The sequence below is a fragment of the Vicugna pacos genome, chromosome 25, assembly GCF_048564905.1.
Source record: "Vicugna pacos chromosome 25, VicPac4, whole genome shotgun sequence".
Classification (NCBI taxonomy): Eukaryota; Metazoa; Chordata; class Mammalia; order Artiodactyla; family Camelidae; genus Vicugna; species Vicugna pacos.
This window is the reverse complement of record NC_133011.1, coordinates 22,205,753-22,231,144: the sequence shown is the minus strand read 5'-3', so window position 1 is coordinate 22,231,144 and position 25,392 is coordinate 22,205,753. Positions and strand designations below refer to the sequence as shown.

Genomic DNA, 25,392 nt, shown 5'->3' with positions numbered 1-25,392 from the left:
CAACTGTATTATTTTGTATTTAAATGATCAGTTGTCTTTTAGAGAGCTTTATAAAAGTAAAAAGAATGCTTTGCAATTACCTAATGTATGTATCTAGTTTTCTGGTTTCCTTCATCTTTGTAAGATTCAGATTTCCATCTGGTATCATTTCCTTCCCTCCCAAGGTCTTCCTTTATCATTTCCTGTATTTGAGGTCTCCTGATAATGAATTCTTTCAGCTTTTGTACTATCTCACAAAATTCTTACTTCACCTTCAGTTTGGTGAGATAATCTCCACTGGGAATAGAGCTCTAAGCTATCTTTTTTTAGGTCTTTGAAGATGTTGCCCCACTCTTGTCAGGGCTGCATTCTTTCCAAAAAGAAGTCTGCAATTATTATTTTTTCTTTATTTTTGTTTTGTACTTTGGTTTTCTTTCTGTCTTGAATATGTCTAGTCTCTCTGTTTTTAAGATTTTCTATTAATCATGACTACTTTCTTTCGATGTGCCTTGGGGTGGTTTTACTGTGTTTGGGGTTCATTGGGATTCCTGTATCTCTAGATTTATAGTTCTCATCAAATTTGGGAAAATTATGGCCACTATTTCTTCTAATGTTTTTCTAACACCCCCACTTCAAGGATTCCAATTACATATATATTCAGCATCTTGAAGTTGTCCCACAGCTCACATTGGTTTGTTATTTCTTTCAAGTCAGTTTTTTCTCTTTTATTTTGCATAGTTTTAATTGCTATGTATTCATTAACTTTTTCCTGCTTTCTTTATCTGCTGTTGGTCCCATTCTTCACTATAGGCATTTACTTTCCATCTCGAAAAGTTTGCATTGGGCTTTTAATATCTTCCATGTCTCTATTTAACATCCTTATGCTTTACTTTACCTTTTTGAATATCTACTCTATAATAAATGTCATAATGTTGTTGTCTACTATTTTTAACATGTGTTTCATGAGTCCATTTTTATTGATAGGTTTTTTTGCCTCATGATGGGTCATATTTTCCTGCTTTCTTACTTGCCTTACTATCTTACTTGGTGATTTTTTTATTGAATCCCAAACATTGTAAATTTTACCTTGTTGGTTGCAACATTTAAATATTCTTGGTTTCTTTTTTTGTTCTGGGCCAAAACTAAGTTACTTGGAAACAGATTGTTCCTGTCTAAGTTTGAATGTAAGGTGGGATGAGGTCAGCCTTTAATCAAGGACTAACTGTGCCCAGTATTGAGGCGGTACTCAGCCTGATGGTGGTTGTCCCTGTACGTTTGAGTCACCTTGGGCTACCCAAAATTTCAAATCCGTCCTGTCACCTCAAGGAGATTCCTAGGCATTCTTTGGATTCCCAGCCTGAAAACTCTCCAGACACTAAGGTGGGAATCATAAGAATCATTTCCTTTCTCTTTTCTTGCCAGTCACTCTCCTGCACTGCCTGTTGTCCAATGTTTGAAAGCCATTATTCCATATATTTTGTCTACTTAGTTTTTTAAGGTAACAGAGTAAATCCTCTTCATAGTAAGTCACAGCCAAATATAAAATTCCTTAAATACTTAATGGATATTGATATTTAGAGGAACATGATGGCTGGGGAGTAGCTCCTAGGGAATGCCCCATAGGGTGGTACTGCATGTGAAAATCCTGTCTTGTCCCTGATACCCATTTGCAAATTGAGGTAAAGACTCAGAAGGCAGCTTGTTCACTTCAACATCTGCTCTCTCTGGGAGGTTCTATTCTATTTGAACTCTCTATCCATGCTAAAATGGCTTGCATTTTTGTTCACGCTTTGCAGCATGAACTCACCCTTGCTCAGCTTGAATTGGGCTAAATGCCAACCCATTTATTGGATCATTGCCTGGTTCGATTTGGCTGTAAATATAACTAAAATACTGGTTTCACACCTGATTATTTTGGCCATTATAATATAAGCGGATACAGTCTGCTCCTGGCTAAGTATTCTGATGGCCGCTACTCACTGTAAAATGTCAGTATGGTCATGCTTTATAGAGATGACCTTAGTATGCGTAATTGAATTTTTCTGGCATCGTGAAACTGGAGCACATCTGCAAATCACAGCTGGCAACTTCTCTCGTTAGTCTAGGCACAAGGACAGCTGGGCCAGAGAATGAATATCCAAAAAGAAAAAAATCCCTTCCCCCCAAAATAACCCAAAACATAAGTAGAACCCAGGGTCAATATAAAAATTTCAGTTTATTAACTCGTTTATTTACTCAACATCTCCTTGAGTTAATATGCATGGAATGGTAGAACGTATGAAAAACCCATCGTGATGAATACACAAAGTAATATTTAGCAATATTATATCTTGCATTCCACAAAACAGGTATATACAGTAGTGAAGAAAAATAGTTTTGAAATACCTACTGATGGAGGGTTGTGGTGGTTTTTCTTGGAATTGCCTGTTGCCCCTTGACTTTTTAACCACATTAGGCCACAGTTAAGATTGTGCGTATTTGGTGTTCCAAGGTAGTGATTTTCCAAACAAAAGAGAGAAAAGGAAAGTTTGTCTCAGCTTTTGAGTTTGTCGAAAGTGATACAAGTAGGTCTCCTCATATTAAAGCTACTTTTCTTACACACCTGAGTTTGGAGATGAAGATTTAAACCAGTTGTACAGCAGAAGTTTCTGTGGTATATTTAAGATGACTATTTTCAGAGCGTTGTAATATTATCATTGCAAAAGATAGTCATTCAGTAAGTCTTGGGCAGAAATGCAATTAGAACTCAGAGAGGGACTATGAGATGATGTATGTGTGAGATATTGCAGCCTAACCTAACCCATCTCAAAACTCAGTGGCTTCAAACAGTCATTATTTACTCTCACTCAGATGTCTTCATGTTAGATGGAGTTAGAAGGCTCTGGGCTGAGCGTGGCTTGGTAGCTCTGCAAGTGGGCTGAGGCAGCCCTGATCCCTGTGTCTTTCATCTCCTTCTTGGACCAGCAGGGCAGCCAGTGTGTTTTTCTATGGGGAAGGTGGAGATGCAGAGGGCAAGTAGAAACATGTAAGACCTCTTAAGGTTTAGTCTCAGAGGTACACGGTCACTTCTGCCCACATTTATTGATCAAAGCAAGTCATGTGGTCAAGCCCAATGCAAGGGGTGGGTGAGTACGCTCTGCCCAAGATGGTCATGGCGTTGCTGTGGATTCAGGCAGGGGTGAAGAATTAGGGCCAATCGTTCAACTGACCACAGATGGAAACGCAATAAAACACGTTGCTAGGTGTTTTACATCTGTGCCCTAAATCTGTAAAACAGTATTATATATATACAGTTTGCATGATCTTACCTTTGTTTTCAGCATGTAAGGAAACTGAGGCTCAGAGAGGTCAAGTGACTTGTCTACTATATATAGTTAATTTGAGACTGAACTGAGATTCCAACCTATACCTGTTGGAATGCAAAGCCTGTGATTTGGAGGAACCATGATGATGGCCAAGTCTCAGGTTTCTTGGCATTCAACCAAAGCCCCCTTTTTGCTGAATGTCCTTGACTCTTGATGATTAGATAGCTCCGAGTTTCCTTTTTTCCTCTTCTTTCATGCACAGTGCTGCCTCCTTTCCTTTTCAACTTGCTAATTAATTCAGTCACTTTTCCTTGATTCCTATTAGTAGGTAGCATCATGATTGATACCATCTGGAAAACATTTATCCAAATCTTGAGTAGAAAGTTTTACAAAACAGGAGATGTAAAAAGAGACCCTCAAGAGGAGCTATGCCTGTGTAAGTGATAAATTACCAGCCCTTGGATGATCTGCCAGGAGCCCTCCCACCAGGTTTGGGGGCAGCACCTTTCCTGCTGCGGTGCCAGCTGTGTTATTTACCACACATTCAGTAAGGCATGCGCCCTCTGAATTAAGTGAGGAGGGCGGAACCACTAAGCTTGCATAAACGAGTTTTCAACAGAATCTGTTTTCCTCCAATTGTCTCAAGTGCCTTCTCCCTGGATAATCATGCTTCATACTTTTAGAAGCCCAGATCCCAACAGCTGGAGGTAAAACTCCCAGTGTAATGGAAGAAAACATGTTGATAGTTTTAACTGGTCCCTGAAGTGAATCCCAGGGGACGATTTATTGGTTGATGGATTTGAGGCTTCCAGCTTAGCAGAGCTGGGAAACGTATGGCAAAGATAAACACATTAGAAATTTGTGGCTAATTATTAGGGAGTTAATTTTATTTCATTCAGGATATGATAATCAAGTGAAAAATCACTTTAATTTTCTGCTATTGAAGTTAATGATGCATCGACTGATATGTGAGCATGGCCATCTGCATCTTGGACCACGCTGTGGCTTTCTACCAGTCTTGAATCCTCTGAGGGTCCTGAACTCCTGGATCAAAATAAGCAAAGCTTCTTTTTCCCAGCCATATAACTCCTGGCTCAAGTGGGAAAGATTTGATGAGGCTGAGGAATCTCTGAGAGCACTAAGAGTGTTACCGGAGAGTAGGTTTTTGTCTTGTCACAGAAAGAATTCAGAGAGAAGACATGGAGGTCAAGAAAGCAAAGTGAGGACTTATTAAGCCATAGTATGCACTACAGGAGAGAGCGGGCAGACCCGGGTGCCCTGAGTTTCTTTGGCAAGCTGATTATATGGGGTGTAAAAATGAATGAAATGAATGGGTGGAATACTCATTGAGGAGGGTGGGGTGGTATTTCCTGATTTTCATCCCAGCTCCACCTTCCCATGGGGAGGAGGCATTTTTGTCCTTATTTAATCTGAAGGGAAGTGTCATGGCATCGGTGCATGATGGGTACTTCTTATCTGCAAGGCTAATTTTATTGTAATGAGGGCATAATAAGCAAAAGGTTACATTCGGATGCAGGAGATTTCTGCCTTTTCCCACCTCTCTTTGTTGGCCTCTAAGACACTTGTCACCCTAAAATGTGTGATTTCTTATCAGTCCAGAGGTTCCTGTTTTTCTTTGTCTGCCCCTGTATCTGGGTATCTGTTTCCTTCTTCTGGTTTGGGAAGTTTTCAGTCGTAATTTTATCAAATACATTTTCTCTCTCTTTTGTCCTTTTGGGGCTCCTATAATGCAAATGTAAGTATATCTGATGTTGTCCCAGAAGTCCCTTAATCTGTTCTCATTTTTAAAATTTGTTTTTCTCTTTGCTGCTATGATTTCCATTATTCTATCTTCTAGATCACCTGTGCATTCTTCTTTATAACCTAGCCCGCTGCTAATTCCTTCTGGTGTGTTTTTCATTTCAGTTACTCTAATCTTCAGTTCTGACTGGGTCTTTTTTATATTTTCTAGTTCCTCTCACTGAGTTAACCTATTCTTTCCCCTAGTTCTGCCAGCATTCTCATTACTGCTGCTTTGAGCTCTTAATCTGGTAACTAGTTTCGATTTCATCACTTGTTTATGCAGGGGTTTTCTCTTCTTTAAATTGCAACAAATTCCTCTGTCTTCTGATTTTGCTTAACATTCTGTGTGTCTCTGAAATTAGGTGAAAGGGTTATCTATTCCAGTATTATGGGACCAGTACACTCTACCTGTGCCCAGTGGCATTGGTGGGAGAGCTCGATCTGACATGAACACGAGTCACGTCTTCCCCCAGGAGGTGAGGCTGGGGATGGAGGAGCTAGATCCAGAGCCAAGTGTGAGCTGGGACTTCTCTGCTCAGTGGCTGATACCACCCTATTGGGGGTGGGGGTGGGATCTCAAGTTGCTGGAGCAGAAGCCAGGAGGGTCATGTCCAAGCTGGTTCCATTCCTTCTAAGTGTGTGCTTGCCCATCTCCCAACACTGGCATCTTCACCTCAGAGGGGAGCAGGGCTGGAACAGGTGGGGCAGGAGTGAGGGCTTGGTGCGGATCAGGGTTCAGGCTGTGGCAACATAGCCCTAGTCAGAGTTCCAGACTTCCCTGGATGCCCTGCCTCTGTAAGTGCCTGCAGAGGCTGTCCCTGCCCTGTTCAGATGTTATTCTGGTCCGAGCTGGCTCTGTCCTTCCCAACCATGCACTCCCCTCAGCTGCTGAAGCCCTTGCTCTGGTGTGGAGCTGTGGGGAACAAGAGGAGCTCGAGTGGTAGATCTGGGCATGGGCTGCGGTGTTTCCAGCCCCAGCTGGAGTTCCGGACCACGTCCAATGCACTGCTCCTGCAGTGGCTGCCCGTGCCCCGTTCAGCTCCATGCATCACAACTGTACCCTCTCCTCAGCTGCAGCAGCCTCGCCCCCGTGTGGAGCTTCGCCGCAGAGCAGGCGGGGTCAGAGCAGGTGCTCAGTTCAGGCTGGGGCGGTCATGAAACTGGCCAGAATCCTGCGCAGTTTCAGTCTGCTTCCTCTCCCTTGTTTTGGGAGTGAGCAAGTGTGTGCACACTATTTACGAGCAGAGTCTATGTTTCCTGCAGTCCTCTTATTAGTCCCTCTGGTTTTCAAACCAGCTGAGGAGACTTGTCTTCCTGGTGTCAGACTCCAGAGCTGAAGCACCTAATATGATGCCCCAGCTGCTCACTCCCCAGGGAGGACCTCAGGGGCCCAAGACGTGACCTGATCACTTCCTTTCCTTTCCCACCTGATTTCACGTGGTGGTTTCTTACAGTCTTGGTGGTACAAGAGCCTTTATATCAGCCTCCAGTTAGTTGTCAGAGAAAGTTGCTCCACATGTAGATGTCCATGTAGATGTATTTTTCATGTGTTCCTGGGGGGAGGTGAGCTCAGTATCCTTCTCTGCCATCCTCATCTCTACTCCAACTCCTTTTTTTAAACTCAAAATTTCTATTCTTTTGTTTTTCGAGTGAAAAAGTCTCTTCGCTGTTTACAAGGTTACTTCTGAGCTGCAAAAATTCTATCCATGTTTTCCCATTTTATCATGTTTCCCCCATGTCTTTTCCCCATTCAATCTTGGCTCCCACAATCAGACAGACAGAAAGCACAAGAATACTTTTCTTCTTGCCTCTTAGTGGGAAATTTAGCAGGAGATAGTAACTGCCCCAGGTTTGTCAAATAGATACATTTTTAGTTGATTTTTGAATTTTCAGCATCCATAACAGTGCCTGATCAATGGCAAGTACTTATAAATATTTGATAATGAATTTAATTCAACACTTGAATGCCTGCTAGGCTTTGGGGATATGAAAAAAAAGTTAGAATATATACATGTCTTGGAGTACCTTGAAGTCTAGTCATGAATAGTTATATAAGTAGAAAAATTTATAAGAAAACATGAAAATGCCCATAATGAAGTTGTGCAAACAGGGAAATGAAAATATATACTATGAGAAAAAGTAGAAGGGGATTAAGTTTGGATAGGTAGGTGGACAGGAATCACAAAAATCAAGGACGATTTCCTGAGAGAACATTTGCACTGGACCCTGAATGATGGGTAAGTTTTTTTCTTAAAGAAATGTAAGCGTATTTGAACATTTGGAGTTCTTTTTCCTTTCCTATGTATGTCATGTAACTTGCCTCAGAAAATCCTATTGGATGGGATCTAGTTGCAGTCTCTCCTGAGTATTTTCAAGAAATAAGCTAATTTTCAGTCCAAAATATCAGTGCCTTTACAGACCAGCTGCTCTGCAGCACCAGTGATAAAGAGAAGGAGCAGGGTGGGAGGGTCCCGTGTGCCTTGAGACAGAAATTGTCAGTGTATTCCCAAAGGTGAAAACTGCATAGTGAGTAAAAACCTAAGTAAATGAATCTGAAAACAGCTGACAAACAACAACAACAACTAGAGTAGCCTTCAGTGGGTTCCTTTTTGCATAGGAAAGTGGAAAATGACTGTGGGAAACCATTACAGAAACCACAGGAAATCCAAACGGTGCTGCAGCAGCCCATCCCTCAAGAATCCCAGAAACATCCCACCAGGAGGACGGAGACCTATGCTAAAAAAAAACCTGCTTGGAAGCGAATTCATGTTGTTTAAGGTGGGAACGCTGTTAATCCCAGTGATAATGCAGATTCAAATACTTGTGAGACAGGGAGAGATCCAGAGGGCATAGACCAAAAAAGAACTGTGAAAGCAAATACAGGTGAGGATGACACTTTGGAAAGCGAAGCCCAGAGAGCTTTAGAAGAGAAGATAATAGAAGCAGGAAGCTTTGCTGAATCAGGCTTAGCCCAGAGAAGTGACACCGAAAGGTAATGCAGATCTACATGAAGGAAAAAACAGCATCCTCAGTGGTAAAGAGGCATGTGAAAATAAAGGTATAGATATATTTTTCATAATTATGTAAAAAGATAAATGACTGATTAAAGCAAAAATTATAGGCAGTAAATACTAGTTTTTGCAAGGTTCATGTATTTTATTTAAGTAATCCACCAGGGGTTGAAGGGGAAAGGAAAAATAAATGAAGAATTTCTAGAAAATGAAATGATGAGAAACAGACTTACTTATCAGTGCCTCTGAGATCCATCTACAAGTAAGCAATAAGAGAAAAAAATCATAGACATCAAATACCAAAATCAATGGAAAAGAAAATACATTAAACATACAACCAAAAAGCCAGAAAAAGAGCAACAATTAAACAGAGTAGATGGAAGAAATTTAAAATCATAAAAGCAGAAATTTATAATAACAAAAACATTTTAGGTCTAATTACAAAACACAAAGCTAATTGTTAAGAAAATCAAGAAAATAGACAGTCCATTTGCATTGGCTAATCTAAAGGGAAAGGGGGGAGTTAAGGAGAGAGGGAAAAAGACAGAGGGTAAGGGAGAAAACTCTTGTTTCCTGGTAGAGGGACTGAGGAATATCCATTCGTGTAACACTCCTAGCCTCTCTGTGCCCTGGAGGGGAAGGACTAGCCTGATGGGTGACTTTGCAGAGAGTGAGAACTCACTTGACACCACTGGAGTTGGCTAAGTGCTCATTATTACTCTGAAATTTAATAACCAAGGGAGGAGAATAAACAATTGCCTGGCCTTTCTGGTTTGAGCTGTGTTTCAGCAGTGAACATATAGGTTTCCTGGCTAAAGGAGAGTTCTTCTATACAGAATAATTTCCACAAATACATACAAACAAAAGAATAACATTAGAAAGTCGTCCTTTTACAAACCCAGTGAAGTAACTGATTCAGACAGGAGTGATCAGTCATCTCAATGGTGGCATGCAAATTGGGGTCCCTGTGAACAACACCTGAAGAATGTGTTAGAAATGAAAAATGTTGGTTCCTAGCCCAAACCTACAAAATCAGGAACTCTGGGGGTGGAGCCCAGGAATCCTGCAGTAACAAGCTCTCCGGGTGACCCTGATAGATGGCAAAGCTTGAGAACTGCTTTATGCCGCACTGGCTCACATTATTTCATTCTTCAGAGAAACCAAGGAGGATTAGGGCTAATCCAGGGACATCCAGGTTTCCTATCCAAACCCTTGGTTTTATTGCTTTTGTATTTGGGGGGCTCAGGAATGCTATTCTGTCTCTTCTTCCTTTGGCTCTGACCTCTCAGGTAAGACTGTGTCTCAAAAACAAGTGCAGAAAGGTCAGAGAGGTCTTGTCACTTCAAATTGTCTACTTGGACTGTTAAATAGTAATTCTGATTTCTGAGGCTTCCTTAAGGAACTGGGACAGATTGAGTTAATCAAATTTTCTAGCCTGCTTTGATTCCCTGACAGCCATACAGACCTGGCTCCTGTCATTTTGAATTTCTGAGCTTTTATTTTTGTCAAGAAAATTGGATAATGTATTCATGTGCTTAAAAGCCGCTTGCAATCCTCTTAGCAAAATGACCTATATGTGACAGAAATGGTTGCACCAACAATCCGTGCATTGCTTTGAGATTTTTATTTGGCCGTTACAGTGTTTACAGGTATTTTGAATTTGTACACACTCCTGGAGGACTGAGTCTTGAATTTCGTGGTGTTCTCTTTGTAGCAAGCCAAATGCCACATGCCTTCAGGTATTAAATTAGTGCATTTTGATGATCAAGCGGCTACGAAGAAAACACTAGTCCTCTTTTGAAATACATTTTTTGAAATGTGTGTTTCACTGGCAGTCCTTCAGGTTCAACATCCTTGAGTTAGTAAAATCTTCCAAATACCTGCAGCCTGAATTTCTCTGTCCATGTGAGATAAATCACGATCATATGATAGTATTTCTTCTCAACTCTCCCCAAGTGCTTGGCAGAAATTCCTGCTCACTACCCCAATATTTCTCCCAGTGAGTTCTGTGAGTCCCCAGCTGGTGTGTCACTTGTGAGTGATCAGCCTTGTTGTCTTCTGTGCCCTGTGGGGTTTGCCTTTATTTGCCCCCCAAGTCCTACTCCTGCCTCCTACATTGATGTCTCCAGGTGGAGTCAGTCCCAAAGCAGCAGCTACGTGAATGGTGCCTGTTGCGGAAAATGATGGATGGTGTCAAAAGAGCTGCCCCTAATCTCTGCTGTCCATACGCACACTGCCAAGGAGCCTCGCTGACCATGTGGATAAGGCGGCATTCCCCGTTGCTGCCCGGTGCCCCAGTGCTTTATACTTGTCCCATATCATGACTACTTTATAGGATTAGCTTTTTGTAGTTTTTGCTGGATCTTCCATAGCAGCCCACTTGCCCTTAGAGGCTGTCATAGGACTGGACTGGTACATTATCAGAGTGACACATTCAGTACTCATGATCTTACCTCCCTTCCGTTTATTTGTTTCCAAACTCATGTACTCAGATCTCAAGCTTTGGGATGCAGTTCTCAGACCCCACTTCACCAGTCGTGCAGACGTGTCCAGATGTGTCTGAATGCTTGGATAAATATAGCTTGCAGGCACCATATTTTAATCCCTGCTTTAGATAAAATTTGGGGTGTTGGAATATGATGAGTCTAAATTAAAGAAAAATATTCGATCTGACTCCTTGGAGTCCATCTGAGAAAAAATAAATAGAAGAGGACTTTAAATGCAAGGGAGGGGAGTAGCAGTGAAGTCCCATAAACTCTAGAAGCATGTCTTCATTTATTTGTGCATTCAACATGTATTTACTAAATACTTACAACATTCAAGACCAGGGATTCCATCTTGATCAGTTGGTGGTCTGATCAAGTCGGTGGTTGCTGTCTGGAGCAGTCTGTGTCTACATGTGGGCTCAGCAGGAAAGTGTCATGAATGATTAGCGACGTCTGCTAGGGAGTAAGGAAAAGGTAGTTGTGGCAGCAGGCACACCAGGTTTTTGTGGTCCCTTTTCCAGTCTCTGGAGATACAGTAATAAATAAGACACATGCATATTTTTAAGTAGCCAAAGATGCCCTGGCAACAGGAATTCACAGGAATTTTATTTTTATTTATTTATTTTTTGCTTATTTTATTTATTTATTCTTTGCTTATATTTCTTTTCCAAGAGATGTCCTCAATCATTCAAGCCAGCTCTGCTTATCTTGGCATGTGCTTGGGTTTGTCTTCTCCTGATTCAACATTTTCATCCAGATCTACAGCCTCTGCAGCTTGTCACATAGCCTCCCTCCTTGTAGTTAACGCACAAGATTAGTTCATCTCCTGTCCAGAGGAATTGGAAATGACGTTACAAAGAAAAATTGCCCTCCAGCTCAAGAAGCTGTCCGTCCTGGAACAATCTCAAAAAGTTCAGCTCCCCACAGTATGATACAATTTGACATCCTAATTAAAGTAACCACAGAGGAGAGTCAGAGAGGGAATGAAAGGAAGAGATTCACATTTCAAGCAGCAAAGGAAAATCTCTTCGTTGACTTGCATGCAGATGAAAGAGACCTCAGCCCCCAAAGCTAATTACCTACAGCATTAATTCAGGATGTGAGAGACAAAGGATGCACCTTTGTAAAAATGCCCCAAGACAGTCAATTGAAGCTGATTAGCAAAAGCAAAGCCAGTGGGGAGGGCTGGGGAGTGCGTGCAGGGGGTTGTGATTCACAACGTCTTGTCTAGTTTTCCAAAGAAATTACCAGCATGTGAGTTCTATAAAAATCGATTAATCATCTGAAGCCAGATGCACCCTTTATTGAACCTGGCTCTTCCTTATTAAATATAGTGATTAGAACCAGAAATAAGGAAATAATTCATAGAATGATCCATCATTATTCCTATGTACTTTACTGCTAATGAGGCAAAACTACTTTTTTATTCAATAGGTATTGAGGTAATCACATATAAAACTAAAGCATCGTTTCAATTTCCTGATACAACTAATGGATAAATACAGTGTTTATTTAAAAACAAGGCTCTCCTTCACCTCCCCAATCAAAGTAATTAAAGCATCTGGGTTGCTTTCCTTTTGATTCTTAATAAGGGAAACTATCATCCTGGTTTTGCAGATGGCAAAATTCCATACCATGCTTCATCTGCTTTATAAGAAAAAAACTGCCTTTGCTAATAATGAGTACGTGTTGCCTGTGTTACATCCTCATACTGTTTCTTCAATGAAGACTTACTGTCTTGCTTTCCTAACTTCTCTTTCCTTTTTCAGGGAACAGCACCCCCATCTTCCCTTTTTCTGGGAGCTGTGCTTCTCCCCCGAATTCCAACCTTAGGATTTTCAGTAGAAATGCCCATAGTCAGACATGATCCTGCTCCCCACACCCCCATCCTCACTACAGCTCCAGGGGTGGCACCAGATCCGAGAGGGATCAGAGTTCCTTCCCTGATATTTTAAATGTCGAAAACAAACAGAAAGATGTAGGGTGTCTTCCCTTATTGAGTGAAGTTCTTGGTAGACATGTTTCCTGCCAGGTGACACGGCAAAGCGAGGGTAGCTAATGTGCAGAAAGAGGAGAATGAGAAAGCTTGAAATGAAAGACAGTCCCGACCGAGTCCTGTTTTTCTGCAGAAGCAGTGTCCATTCCTGTAGCCTGGACATTCAGTTCTTGTATGAAATGCTCCAGTACTTATTCTGTGAATTCCTCATTTTGATTAAGTGAATTCGACTTGAATTTCTGGTAGCAAAAAGCCCAAACTATTGAACCAGCTACTAAGCACGCTAACAATTCGACTGGTATCAGTAACTCTCAGTAGTTGGGATTATTTCCTGTAACCAGTGGGTAGACTTTGGTCATTAGAAAGACTCTAAGGAATGGTGAGGATTTGGGAATATTCCCAAGGGATGGCTGGGTGGGTAAACTAGGGCAAATTTTGCTCCAAGCACAGCATGGCGATTGGCATTCAAATGACCAAAGCCAAGGCCTTGCCCATTTCAGAATCAGTGGGGAGCCTCTAGCCCAGGGTTTACACAGGCAAGAAGTCAGATTATTCATCTCTTGCTTCCTATCCTGCCCTAATCACTTGCTCTCCATGCCTTCCTCTAAATTTGGCATCACTTACCAGCTTTGACATCTGGGTTCCTCCTCAGCATCCCTTTGGTCAGACTTTACCTTTCCCTGACTGTCAGCTTCCTGGGTGAATCCCCCTCTTCATTTTCCGTGCCCATGGCATTCGTCCACAATCCACTGACCTTGTTCTAGAACTGTACTGATCAACATTGTGGCTACTGGCTACATGGGTCTAAGTTTTTATGATTAAAACATTTTAAACATTAAAAATAGAGCTACTTATCCAGATTTCAGGGACTCAGTAGCCATGTGTGACTAGTAGCTATTGTATCAGGTATTTTCATCCTGGCAGCAAACTCTGTTAGACAGCCCTGTCCTAGCAGGTCACCCTTGTTTGACGAGACTACACTTGGTTGCTCTCTCAGCAGCTACTGAGAGGGGATACAGGATGGAATAATAAAACAGAACAGCCAGAAGACCCCTGACCTGTCCTAGGGATAGCAGATGTGCTACAGGTGCCTCCGTGCTCTCCGGTCGGCCCTGGGCAGACATCGCTAATCACAGTATGATTTCCCACTGAACCAAGACTTGACTTTTGCAACCTTTTTGAGCACTATGCTCTTGGAAGCATCTAACAAAACCATCAGAGTGGGTATCTGAGATAAGCCATCGGAACCCGATTCTAGACACTAGCTAAAGGTAAAGAGGAAACCGAGGTCCAGCGAAGTAAACGATTGATAGAACCTAGACTAGCGCTTAGGCCTTTAAGCCTGATTAAAAGCAGTGAAGCATGTGGTAGGCAAGTAAGTTCTAGAATTAAACTGCTGGGGTTCAGATCTCAGCTCTACCTTTTAATTTCTGTGTGATCTTAAACTTACCATTTTTGAGCCCTAATCTCTTCGTTTATGAACTGGGAATTTTAACAATAATACTTTCCTCATAGGGTTGTTTTGGGGAATTAATGTGATAAGTAGTAGGTGCCTGGCATGGAATAAGTACTGAATAAATGATAGTTACTGTCATTACCTGGTGGCATTTGGAGCCCCAGTTGTTACTGCCATCATACAGGTGAGGAAGCAGAAAATCGAAGAGGTTAGACCCCATGTCAAGGTCACACGGCTAGTTCGCTGCAGAGCAGGGGTTCTTACCTAACTGCTTTTATTCCAGGTCTTTCTAGCACTACATCTACTAAACATGTTCTCGAAATAATCCCTGCTTCTTTGGATACTCTAATTTTTTTTTCACCTTTCCAGTGCAGGGTCTTAAAAAATTCATGTATTTGTGTACTTACACAATCTTTTGACACAGCTGACAAAGATCCTGACAGATAAATTGGTTGTGAACCTGTCTTGTTGAGACCTGCTTGCCTGGGTCAGCTTTTTCCAAACAGCTTGTCCATCAGCTAGTTAGAAATGGATATTAAGGTCTAGGTCACAGTCAGCTTTCTCATTGCCTCCTAGGTCCATGCAAGTTGTGACTTACAAGGTAGAACTAACAAACTGCTGACATCTGATAGTTCCTGGCTTACAAAAATTGCATTTTCTAACCTAATAATTATTGTTTTTATTTTACAAATAAAGAAAACAGGCTCATAAAATGCCAGTAATTTGCCCAAAGACAAACAGCTAATATGTAGTGGAATTAGGATTCAAATCTAAATCGGTCTGACTGGGTTAACCACGGTTAGCCATGGCGTGTGACCCGGGGGCTGGGCACCTTATGACAGAGTCTTAAGGGTATCATGGGGGAGGGACAGACTGTCCCGTCTCAGCAGAATGTTGATTCTTTGACGACCATCCCCATCACTGCAAAAACAATTCAGACATCATGCCTGACAGCCTATTAGCTGAGCATGTTGTGTTAATAAAACTGTATTTTAAGCCACTTGTTCATTACCTGCCATTGCGGAATTAACAGAGAAGCCTGAAGCTATCCCAATTTGGAGTTTCTTATTTAGGCAGCATTTTTGTCCCTTTTGCATTTCCCTGGAAACCTTAACCCAGGCTTTATCTTCTTACCGGAATTCCTTCCTGACTTTAAGGAGCCTAGTGGCAAGTAGGATCACTCTTTAGGAGTCAGCCTGTTTGCCTCCTGAGTTGAATGGTTGATTTATCTTTTTCAAAATGAAACTTTCTCTAAGGTATTTTGTGAATATGAGTGCTTTTTAAACCTGAACATCATCAATCATCTTTTTTTTTTGTCCAAAAAGATGAAGTAGATAATTTGTCCTGCGAGCATATACCCTTCCCTAGCTGAATGACAGGAGAGGAGGCATTCAGCTTGCTCCGGAAGAGTGGTTTTTATACTAAACAGAAGTGTCATCCTTCAGGCCATTGGCAACCTAAAGGTGTCCCTTTGTGACGTGGGCCGCATCAATATGGTAATGCAGCTTATTTAAATTGTTTCAATGAAGAAGTGAATTGATTCTTTCATATGCTATCAAACACCTGGATTAGCTGATTTTTTTTTCCCTCTCAGAAACGTCTTTTCTTAAACTCAATTTGCCAAGTCTTGCGTCTTTCAGGCAGGGTGCACCCCCTTTCTACGTCTCCCTAAATAAACAGCAACCTTATTCTAACACAGACTGTGGAGGAGACAGGACTCTCATGAAATGGCCAAATGAGGTTTATAAATGTGAGTCAGCTGTTAGCAAGTTTCGGCTGAAGGTCACATTACAATATTGGAAGCTGTGATGTACATACAATCAGGCCATTTGGAAAGAAGAAAATAGTTTTTAGATAAGTTGCAAGATCTCCCACTAGTTCTTTTATCTTTGCCCCCATCCCTTGCCCTAGGTGTTTGTCGGTTTTCTGTTGAGGCAAGATGTAAGTTTCATGTATATGTAAAAATCTATTTTCTGCCTGAGAATTTCTGTTTTCCTGAAGCTAGTGGTGAAGAATCTCTTCACTTTGTGTGGCCAGGACGACTGCTGCTCTGTTATCTTCAGAATCGCTTTAGGACCAGTTTTCTCCAGCTTCGCATCTAGTGTGTGCAGATGAGACCTGTATCTTCCACAGGTTGATGTGCTTCCCTAGGCTAGAGCTGTCCCAGTTTCCAACCACAGGGCAAACAGACGATTAATGTTTTAATGAATTGCTGCAGGGGGTGGGGGAAACTGACTGTAAGAGTGCCAGCTTCCCCGAGGCACAAAAACCAGGAGTATTTCATCCATTGTCAGTCCTGCCCCCTGAAGTGTTTTCCTTGTTAAATCTCAGCACTGTCCTCCGGCTATTTTGGCATTTCTGTGCTGATAGTAGCAGAGACATTCTTGGCTTCTTTCTTTCTTTCCGTTTGGAAATTATCCAGTTTACCGTTGTGTAAAAATGTCTAGGTAATGTTTGTGACCCGTTTAGAATCATTTGGGAGAAGAGAGGAACAACCCGTGCACAACCCATGATAAGCTTAAATCATTTATTTCCCAGTGAAATAAAAGCTAGTTCCAAATATGATTTCCGTTTGAGCGTGACAGCCTTCAACTTTGTATTCTAACTGAACACCGGTCAAGATGACTTTTTCTCAAAAATCACAAAAGGACAAAGGGACAAATAACACTGTGGTTTCCTATTTGGGTTTTGATGGGTACTCGGGCACTATTTAAAATCTGGTTTCCTGGTTTGGTTCTGCCTTCGCCGTTTTTCATCCCATGAAATCCATTTCTGCCGAAGGCGGTTTGGAAAGTAGAGGGGAACCACTAGATGGCAGAAGTGCACTGCCTAAGATCGGAACAGCAATTTAAGCTGGGCTCCTTAGCATCCCTCTGAATGCCGGCCACAAGGGAGTGGGGAAGAAGGTGCCCTGATTATTGACTGATTCACTGACCCCTGCTCCTCCCCTCTCCTCCAGCTCTAATTGCAGTCCTGGACTGAAGCTTCCCAAGCCCCCTGCCGGGATGGGTGGCTCTGAGAGGGTCCCCTGGACTCCAGCAAGCGGATCTGCAAGATGACAGTGCAGCTTTAGTTTAAGGTGGCCTGAAAGTCTTTTTAACTTTCCCCAGCATCCCCAGCAAGTGTGGTCCTGGCAAATTGTTTGAAGAACGTCCTAAATATGCCTGGGATTCAGATTCTTAGCTTCTACTGGGAATAAGGCAATAGGTCAATCAGGCTGCTCAGACAAAGAACTCTTGTTCTCTGCCACACGTATGGTTGTTCGTTCATTTTTCTCTTTCCTTAAATGTGTATTTAATTCCTACTGTGAGCTGGACGCTAATAATAAAGCATATCCAGGCAACGTGAGAAGCCTATAGGTTAGTTATGAGGGACACCCGGGCAGTTAATAGGCAATTAAGGCAGGTGATAGTTGCTACAATAAGAGTGAATACAGGACATGTTAACGTCAAAGATGAGCTTTGTGCTGGGAGTGAAGACTGAAGGGAAATCTCAAGGACAATGAGGAGTGAGGCAGGAAGAGCCAGCCAGAGTCAGGGGAAGGAAGTTCCAGGCCCAAGTCTAAAGCAGAGATAAGAACTAAGATGGGAGAGAGTGCTGTCACTTGGGGATTTAAGAAGCTGTCTGGCTGAGATTTAAAGTGGGATGATGACAGCAGAAGAGCGAGGGAAGCAAGTACCAAATTAAGAAGGATCTTGTTTGCCACACAGAGGAGTTTACTTTCGCATCAGTGAGAAGCCATGAAAGGTTATGTAAAAGGTAGAGTCTTGGTCATATCAGCTCTTAGACAGGCTGTTCTGGAGGCAAATTTAGAGAGCAGATTGGAAGGAGGCCACAGTGGGGCAAGTTAAGGTGAGCATTTCTGAGAGCCACAAGGTCCTGGTAAGAGGGTAGAGAGGAGTGAGCGAGCGGTTAAAGCATTATTAGGAGCTTGGAAAAGATGTTTGCAAATTTGCTATATATGTGGGGTGAGAGAGCGGTGGACTAAGAGTAACCCCCTAGTGTTAGTTTTTCTCCAGGGTAACAGACTATGTTAGCACTAACCAGCAGTGGTACTGGGCATGAAGCTCATACTAAACCCCGACAACGTGCAAAGAACTTTGTCAGAACCCACATAGCTTGAAACTATAATTATTTAGTACTCATCGATCAATTCATTGATTCAAACAACATTTATGAATCATCTCGTTTACATAAAGCCATATGCCCTATTTCGTGTATAGCAGTATGAACAAAAGTGGGTTTCCAATCTTCAAGACGTTTAGAGACATTTTTTATTTGTGCTTATTGCTTCTATTATACATTTTAGATTTGGGCTACGTATTGTGTTATTTTTAAAAATTGTTATTCTATGTCTCGTCAGTTTACCTAGGGTAAAAGCTGTTTGGAGACAGGTCAGCAACCAAAACATTGATGGTTTCACCGAAAAAAGGTTTTGAAAATTTTTGTTGAACGACATGAATTGTGGCTCTTATTCCTAAAGCTACTCTTGACGTGTCGTTCGGAACACTCCTGCCATTAGAGTTATCATGAGGACTATGTCGTAAGAGTATTTGCTGAGCTCTTGTGTGTTGGTGGAGATACAAAGGTTAACAGAACAGGCACAGGCTTTCTTAGGACGCTTCAGATCTGGTAAGGACAACAGGCCTTAGGCGAGAAAACACAGGGAAACATATTCCCATAATAATATGAACCTGTGTTAACTCACCAAGATTTGTCTCCCTGGTGACATTACATTTGTGGAGGACGTGTGCAGTTATGCTTAAGAGACGGGGCAAAACTAACCGGGTCCTGAGGACCTGACTCCATTGCCTTGGTCATTATTACAGAGCTAGGTTTCAGCTGCATTCATGGTCAAATGAAATGAGCACCTAATGAGAAGAGACAGGGAGTCTCCTAGGTCCTTAGAAAGAGCCTCTGCACCAGAGGTGGCAGCCACGCTAGGCTTCATCTCGTGCATCAGTTCAAGTTGATTGGAAGAGGCTACCTGGAGTGCCATGCTGAGCAGGACTTAGTGAGAAAGAGGGATTGTTTTCAAGGGAGCTGTTGCTTAGGAAGGGAAGGTGGTGATACACGGTACATATTGGTGCATCCTTCGCTACATTATGACTTAATCGATAATATTGACAATAGCTTTAAAGAAAGAAGTCATGGAGAGACTGAAACTTACCATCTAGAGACACGGGGGTCAGAGAAGAAGCCTTGGGCAGGAACTGCTCGTTTCTGAATCCGGGAGACCTTGGCATTCAGGTCTCCAGGCAGGTGGAGGCTGTCAGGGGTCGATCATATTTGTTTAGTCTTCATCGTGGCATTAAGACCCTTGAGGGTCTACTTTTCTTTGCTCAAATCCTGTGCTCAGGAGGGCGTTTGGATTCAGCTGCCAAGCTCAGCAATACGAAGAAGGAAGATAGTCAATAAGAAGTGTAGGATCGTTAGAAACAGCTAAAATCAGGTTTCTGGAATTGTAAGCCTGAGGATTAGGCCCCTGGTTATAGCAAATTCTTTCTAAGATTGTTTTCTCCTAAAATTTGTTGGTCAGCCTGGCCTGGCCACGTGCGTTACCTGGAAAGCACCTTTCTTTTGACTTTAAGAAAACCGACATAAAGTGTTATCAGTTAGCCAAATGAGCTGATTTGTAAAACTTTTATAACCCGTGCAGAAAACTGATGACCACAGTAAATTACTCAAGAAACTCACAGTTCTATTTGGGACCAATATACTGTTTAAAAATAAACAAATGTGACAAATTGAAACATATATGAATTCAATTTCGAGGATTTGGGGCAAGAAAGTACTATCTACGTTTCTTCTCACTGGTGTCTTCCCGTGATCTACTTGCAAGTTCCGTAGAAATTTTTGTTTTTGAATGTGTTTAAATGCAAATTTTAAGTTTACCCACACATTCTCTTAATGATGTGAGAGTTCTAATGTTTTTATTTCTCGCTGAAAAGAGGAAGCAAATGCAAATTTGAACAACACTGAACGAGTTTCCTTTCTTCCTTTTAAATGCCTCCAACAAGTGCATTCCTTCAGGTTGAAATACACAGAAAAAATGCCTAATAATGATTACTGCTTGACCTTCACAGTTGGCATTTGATTTCTTGCAAATGGATATCTCAGGATAGAGTCACAGAAACTATATGCCACATAAAAGTGTATCTCCAAGGGAAAGAAAGACTTGAAACCATTGTAGGCTCAGTAAAACGCCATGTCCCAATGTTTCAGCAATCTGAGTTCATTTAGAAATAGTGCTGGGATGGAAAAGAATAGGAAAACAGTTGGGTGGGGAAGGCAGAAGGAAGACAAAGGCAGAAAAGAAAAAAAGTCATAATCTGAACTTTAGCTGTAACAGGGGTGGTGATTGAGTTAGGCATTATGGAATATTTGACAGATAAAGATCTAAATTTTAAGCATCAGGCTAAGAGAAGCCAGGCTACTTACATAAAACATATTATACCCGCTGTGACAGATCTGTTTAATAGCCACAGTTTCCTCCCATCGCACTATATAAGCAATGAGGCTTTACCATTTTTCCCATCAGGAGGTGGAGTCAAAGCCCCGCTCACACTGACTCTGGGCTCAGTCAGCTTTTGGCAAATGGGGCTTCACACAAGGAGAAGCTTGAGAAGTGTTTGTGCAGTGTCACTGGCTCTCTGGAAACACTGCCTGAGACATGGTAGTGCCTATAGAGGATGTGAGGCCGTGTTAGTTTCCAATTGCTGCTGTAACTGATTACCACAAGCTCAGCGATGTGAAAAAACTCACAAACCTACTACAGTCCTCAAGGTCAGAAATCTAAAATGGATCAGCAGGGTTGAATTCCTTCTGGAGACTCTAAGGAAGAATTTATCTCTGTGCCCTTTCCAGCTGCTAGAAGCCATCTGCATTCCTTGGCTGGTTGCCCCTTCCTTGCATCACTGTGACCACTGCTTCTGTTGTCACATCTTCTTTGGCTCTTCTGACCCTTTTTTATAATAACCCTGGTGAAGGATTGGGCCCACCTGCATAATCCAGGATAATCTTCCCATTAAACGAAATCCTTAAAGTAATCACATGTACAAAATCCCTTTTGTCATGTAAGGTAGCATCCATATTCACAGGTTCTGGGGATTAGAGCACGGATATCTTTTGGGGACCACTATTCTGTCTACCACAAAGGCCAAGTGCAGGAGAACCAAGGAGCCCCATCCCACGGCCAGTACCAAGGGACCAGAGGTGTGAGTGAGGCCGTCTTGGCTCTTCTGCCCAGTCCAGAAAGCAATCATATCAGTGAACCCAGCTGAGACCAGCAAAAGACCCTCCCAGCCATCACACAGAATTACAAGAAACGCGCCATTGATTTTTAAGTCAAGTTTTCGGGCGATGGGCTGTGCGACTCTCAAACCCTGAGTTTAATAACTTGTTCCACAATTTACATCAGCCTTCGGGAGTCTGGAAATTTTAATCTTTGTTGGCAGGGGTGAGGTGATGAAGGGGGGAAATAATTTAATGACTTCCACAAATAGTTCCTCTCCTTGTCACACAAGAACCTGCAGAGTTGGCATTGTATTTCTTGCAAACATATATCTCAGGGTAGAGTCACAGGAACCATTTAAAATTGTACCACACCCATTACATTTTCCAGCCTGCCTCTAAATGTCATCGAACGATCAGAAATGGAGTGGATTTTTAAGTTCAGCATTCTATTAATTCCCTAGTGAGTATCTGATTGTTTTCTTCAATCTTTATGTCTCTTTTCTTGATATAGTTTAAAGTGCTGAGTAAGAGGTGTTTGTGGCCCTTATTCATACCATTGGAAATTGTTCCAGTTTTCCACTTTCTGAAATCACAAATGCTTGAAAATATTGCTTTATTCATCTCAACTCTTGGAATCATAGAATTCTGTACTACAGTCTCCTTAGTGTTTTTATGGACTAAGACATTTATGGACTTCTCTGTTGCAATTAAATCATCTATCTGAAGTTTGTTAAGCACTAACCCCCGCATTGGGCTCTATGGAGTGCCAAACAAATCAAGTTAAAAAGACAGAGCCACTGCCCTCCAAGAAGTTGCATAAAATTTAATTCAGCAGGCTCATTGGGGGAACATAAAAGGTCCCTTTGATCTTTCATTAACTCAATTATGAAACACTTCATTTGCAACTCAAGTTCCTGACTTTGGATATTATTATTTTGCCTTCTAGGTCATCTCCTTTTTAGAACTTCATCTTGAATGCCAATCCCCTTGTCTTGGAAATGAGGCAAAGCTGAAATGATCGCTCTTAATTACATTTTCTGTTGTAGGGCATTAGGGTGCTAAACAAATAGGGGGGTGTATGTACTATCTTCTGATGTTTCTTTGCTGGGTATAGATGACTGATCAGTTCTTCTATCTTTATATCATGCTTCCTAGCTTACTTGAGATCTGTGTCTCTGTGACCATGTGGCAGTTTTAAAACACGTCTACAAATTATATAAAACTATTCACACTGAGAGGAGGGCTTCCTCTCCTCCCCTGCATCTAAGCGGGCCTTAGTAACTCGCTTGTAATGGAATCAATAGAAGTGAGGGTGCGTAACTTTGGAGAAGTGATGTTGCCTAATTCTAAAGGGCCTTGCACCTCTTGCTGGGCTGACACCGCATACTTGCTCTAGGGGAGCTGGTCACCGTGTGAGAGCATCTGAGACTACCATGCTTGCCGCAAAGGCCGTGTGCGGATACTCTAGCCAGCAACTCCAGCTGAGTGTCCAGAAGATACTTGCACCAACTGCCACCCACATGAGTCAGCCCTCTTGGAGGATCTGCCAGTAAGCCTTCAGATGGCCACAGCTCCAGCCTATATTTGACTGCAGCTATGTAAGAGACTCTACGTGCCATCTACTCAGAGGAGCTGTTCCCAGATTCTCAACTGCAACATCATGAGCAAAATAAAATAATTGTTGTCTTGTGCCACTGTGTTATGGGGTAATTTGTTATGCAGCAGTGGTAACTACAACAGTCTTGAAAAGAAAAGTTTGAGTAGCTGTACTTAAATCAATTTCCCAGTCAAATATGGCCTTGTGAGAAAGCACTTAGCTCATGTTCCAGATTCAGGAACCTGCTCTCTGGGGGAGGCAGCTTGTTGAGAAAAGGCACTGAAACTGATATTAGGAATTAGAGTTTTAGACCAAGTATTGCCATTAATCGCTGGGTGAGTCTGGTCAGATCAGTATCACTCTAGGACCTACTTCCCTCGTCTGTGAAATAAAAAATTGGGACTAAATAATATGCAGGGTTTCTTCTACACTTTAAAATTTTATATTCTAATAACTTTCGGGAACAATTGAGATAGACAAATCAATAAACTGAATTGACTTGCAATATCCCCTAAAGAATGCAGCCAGCTTCTCAGTGGAATGGTTCACCTGTAAACCTGCAGGAAGCTCTGTCCAGAGGTATTGCAAAGCTTCATTTCACATTTAGAAAAGAATGATGTTATCCTAAAGATTTTCATTGAACTGAAAACTGCGAGCTTTTCAAAGATGACAGTAATTAGGAAAAGCTTTCCTCATTCAACTGTCATTAACTCAAGAAAGGTGTTACGTGTTACTTGAAATTACTTCAGTGTAACGCTTGCTTAAATTACTTGTCAAAAGTAGCACAGTCATTCCTTTTCTTATAAAATTTTTGAGCCCTCCTTTTCCCAGAGTATTTTCTTTGGCACATTATCTCCTTTTTTTTTTTTTACCTTTATATATTTTTATTGAAGTATAGTCAGTTTACAATGTTGTGTCAATTTCTGGTGTGCAGCACAATACTTCAGTCATATAGGAACATACATATATTCATTTTCATATTCTTTTTCACCATGTTACTACAAGATATTGGATATGGTTCCCTGTGTATACAGTATAAACTTTTTGTTTATCTATTGTGTATGTATTAGTTAGTATCTGCAAATCTTGAACTCTCAGTTTATCCCTTCCCACCCTCTTCTCCCCTGGTAACCATAGTTTGTTTTCTATGTCTGTCAGTTTGTTTCTGTTTTGTAAATAAGTTCATCTTTTTTTTTTTTTTTTTAGATTCCACATATAACTGATAGCATATGGTATTTTTCTTTCTCTTTCTGGCTTACTCCACTTAAAATGACAGTTGTATCTTCTCATTAGGGACTGAGATAACTTGGATGTGTGACTAGTGATTCACCCCCACATTCTAGGAGTCTAAGAGGAAGGAGCGTTTTAATGTTTATATTAAGTGTTTCTGTAAGATTTATACTTGTGTGTTACAACAAGTGGGCATCATTTTTGTAATACAAATAAAGATTTAAGTATATATTCTTTAGATAAAGAGATAAAACAGATGATTTTTTCATGGTTTTGATTCATTCTTACTGAATGCATTTGTTTTTTGGGGGGAGTGGGGGAGAGGTAATTGGTTTATTTTTGTATTTACTCATTTTAATTTAATTTTTTAATAAAGGTACTGGGGATTGAACCAAGGACCTTGTGCATGCTAAGCACATGCTCTACCACTGAGCTATACTCCCCCACAATGTCATATTTAATAGAATTTTTTTTCACTTTGCCATATTATTGCCTAAAGCTATCTTACTGTCTGTGTAGATTAATCAATGCTTGATGTAAAAACAATGTTTGATTTAAGAATGGTGTGTTCTGTGACAAGGGAAATACTATATTGAGATGTCCACCAAATGCTGAGGGAAAACAGAAGAGGAGATAATTAATTTTGAGTGGAGGAATCAGGGGAGGCTTCTGAGGGGAGGTGCCATAGGATTTAGCCTAGTAAATGGCAGAACTAGGATTTTGACCCATTTCTGTCCACTCCCCTGCCAAAAACTCAAGCTCTTAGCCCTGCACTCTACTGCCTTCCACAGCCCCAGTCCCTACGCTTAGGTCGACAGCATGGGCCTGTCTGCACATCAGAAACGCTTCAGTCCTGTTGCCTTTATGACTGTGGCAGGTAGGATTACATTAACACTCGCATTTTAACACTAACAGTAAAACTAATACCCAGCACTAATTAAGTACTCCCTAGATACCAGGCCCTTTACTAATAAGATCTAATAATTTATCACCAACCAGAGACATCTTTTTTATAACAATGCTTTTGGGATATTATTGATATACAATAAATGATACGTGTTTAAAGTATAGAATTTAATAAATGTTGGCATATGTATTCACCCATGAAGCAATCACCACAATCAAAATAGTGAACATTCCATTACCCCTGAAAGTTTCCTCAAGCTTCCTTGTACTCCCTGCCCACCACTCACCTCTGTCCCCAGGCACCCCCTCCTCTGCTTTCTGTCACCATGGGTTAGTTTTCACTTTCTGGGATTTTATATAGATGGAATTACACAGTGTTTACTCTTT

General features: G+C 41.5%; 1 long non-coding RNA gene across 1 annotated transcript in view; it reads left to right on the top strand.

The window, feature by feature from the left end:
• LOC140689283 (uncharacterized) overlaps window positions 1-25,392 on the top strand; it is a 299,698-nt gene that overhangs the window by 181,275 nt on the left and 93,031 nt on the right. The gene's annotated exons all lie outside the window — the stretch shown is intronic.